Source organism: Oncorhynchus gorbuscha, linkage group LG09, assembly GCF_021184085.1.
Source record: "Oncorhynchus gorbuscha isolate QuinsamMale2020 ecotype Even-year linkage group LG09, OgorEven_v1.0, whole genome shotgun sequence".
NCBI classification, from domain to species: domain Eukaryota; kingdom Metazoa; phylum Chordata; class Actinopteri; order Salmoniformes; family Salmonidae; genus Oncorhynchus; species Oncorhynchus gorbuscha.
This window is the reverse complement of record NC_060181.1, coordinates 36,256,826-36,259,768: the sequence shown is the minus strand read 5'-3', so window position 1 is coordinate 36,259,768 and position 2,943 is coordinate 36,256,826.

Below are 2,943 nucleotides of genomic sequence, written 5' to 3'. Positions count from 1 at the left end.
GTCCACTTGTCATTCCAATCTCCTTTGCATTAGCGTAGTCTCTTCTGTAGCCTGTCAACTATGTCTGTCTATCCCTGTTCTCTCCTCTCTGTACAGACCATACAAACGCTCCACACCGCGTGGCCACGGCCACCCTAATCTGGTGGTCCCAGCGCGCACGACCCACGTGGAGTTCCAGGTCTCCGGTAGCCTCTGGAACTGCCGATCTGCGGCCAACAAGGCAGAGTTAATCTCAGCCTATGCCTCCCTCCAGTCCCTCGACTTCTTGGCACTGACGGAAACATGGATCACCACAGACAACACTGCTACTCCTACTGCTCTCTCTTCGTCCGCCCACGTGTTCTCGCACACCCCGAGAGCTTCTGGTCAGTGGGGTGGTGGCACCGGGATCCTCATCTCTCCCAAGTGGTCATTCTCTCTTTCTCCCCTTACCCATCTGTCTATCGCCTCCTTTGAATTCCATGCTGTCACAGTTACCAGCCCTTTCAAGCTTAACATCCTTATCATTTATCGCCCTCCAGGTTCCCTCGGAGAGTTCAATGAGCTTGATGCCTTGATAAGCTCCTTTCCTGAGGACGGCTCACCTCTCACAGTTCTGGGCGACTTTAACCTCCCCACGTCTACCTTTGACTCATTCCTCTCTGCCTCCTTCTTTCCACTCCTCTCCTCTTTTGACCTCACCCTCTCACCTTCCCCCCCTACTCACAAGGCAGGCAATACGCTCGACCTCATCTTTACTAGATGCTGTTCTTCCACTAACCTCATTGCAACTCCCCTCCAAGTCTCCGACCACTACCTTGTATCCTTTTCCCTCTCGCTCTCATCCAACACTTCCCACACTGCCCCTACTCGGATGGTATCGCGCCGTCCCAACCTTCGCTCTCTCTCCCCCGCTACTCTCTCCTCTTCCATCCTATCATCTCTTCCCTCTGCTCAAACCTTCTCCAACCTATCTCCTGATTCTGCCTCCTCAACCCTCCTCTCCTCCCTTTCTGCATCCTTTGACCCTCTATGTCCCCTATCCTCCAGGCCGGCTCAGTCCTCCGCTCCGTGGCTCGACGACTCATTGCGAGCTCACAGAACAGGGCTCCGGGCAGCCGAGCGGAAATGGAGGAAAACTCGCCTCCCTGCGGACCTGGCATCCTTTCACTCCCTCCTCTCTACATTTTCCTCCTCTGTCTCTGCTGCTAAAGCCACTTTCTACCACTCTAAATTCCAAGCATCTGCCTCTAACCCTAGGAAGCTCTTTGCCACCTTCTCCTCCCTCCTGAATCCTCCCCCCCCTCCTCCCTCTCTGCAGATGACTTCGTCAACCATTTTGAAAAGAAGGTTGACAACATCCGATCCTCGTTTGCTAAGTCAAATGACACCGCTGGTTCTGCTCACACTGCCCTACCCTGTGCTCTGACCTCTTTCTCCCCTCTCTCTCGAGATGAAATTTCGCGTCTTGTGACGGCCGGCCGCCCAACAACCTGCCCGCTTGACCCTATCCCCTCTCTTCTCCAGACCATTTCCGGAGACCTTCTCCCCTACCTCACCTCGCTCATCAACTCATCCCTGACCGCTGGCTACGTCCCTTCCGTCTTCAAGAGAGTGAGAGTTGCACCCCTTCTGAAAAAACCTACACTCGATCCCTCCGATGTCAACAACTACAGACCAGTATCCCTTCTTTCTTTTCTCTCCAACTCTTGAACGTGCCGTCCTTGGCCAGCTCTCCCGCTATCTCTCTCAGAATGACCTTCTTGATCCAAATCAGTCCGGTTTCAAGACTAGTCATTCAACTGAGACTGCTCTTCTCTGTATCACGGAGGCGCTCCGCACCGCTAAAGCTAACTCTCTCTCCTCTGCTCTCATCCTCCTAGACCTATCGGCTGCCTTCGATACTGTGAACCATCAGATCCTCCTCTCCACCCTCTCAGAGTTGGGCATCTCCGGCGCGGCCCACGCTTGGATTGCGTCCTACCTGACAGGTCGCTCCTACCAGGTGGCGTGGCGAGAATCTGTCTCCTCACCACGCGCTCTCACCACCGGTGTCCCCCAGGGCTCTGTTCTAGGCCCTCACCTATTCTCGCTATACACCAAGTCACTTGGCTCTGTCATAACCTCACATGGTTTCTCCTATCATTGCTATGCAGACGACACACAATTAATCTTCTCCTTTCCCCCTTCTGATGACCAGGTGGCGAATCGCATCTCTGCATGTCTGGCAGACATATCAGTGTGGATGTCGGATCACCACCTCAAGCTGAACCTCGGCAAGACTGAGCTGCTCTTCCTCCCGGGGAAGGACTGCCCGTTCCATGATCTCGCCATCACGGTTGACAACTCCATTGTGTCCTCCTCCCAGAGCGCTAAGAACCTTGGCGTGATCCTGGACAACACCCTGTCGTTCTCAACTAACATCAAGGCGGTGGCCCGTTCCTGTAGGTTCATGCTCTACAACATCCGCAGAGTACGACCCTGCCTCACACAGGAAGCGGCGCATGTCCTAATCCAGGCACTTGTCATCTCCTGTCTGGATTACTGCAACTCGCTGTTGGCTGGGCTCCCTGCCTGTGCCATTAAACCCCTACAACTCATCCAGAACGCCACAGCCCGTCTGGTGTTCAACCTTCCAAAGTTCTCTCACGTCACCCCGCTCCTCCGCTCTCTCCACTGGCTTCCAGTTGAAGCTCGCATCCGCTACAAGACCATGGTGCTTGCCTACAGAGCTGTGAGGGGAACGGCACCTCAGTACCTCCAGGCTCTGATCAGGCCCTACACCCAAACAAGGGCACTGCGTTCATCCACCTCTGGCCTGCTCACCTCCCTACCACTGAGGAAGTACAGTTCCCGCTCAGCCCAGTCAAAACTGTTCGCTGCTCTGGCCCCCCAATGGTGGAACAAACTCCCTCACGACGCCAGGACAGCGGAGTCAATCACCACCTTCCGGAGACACCTGAA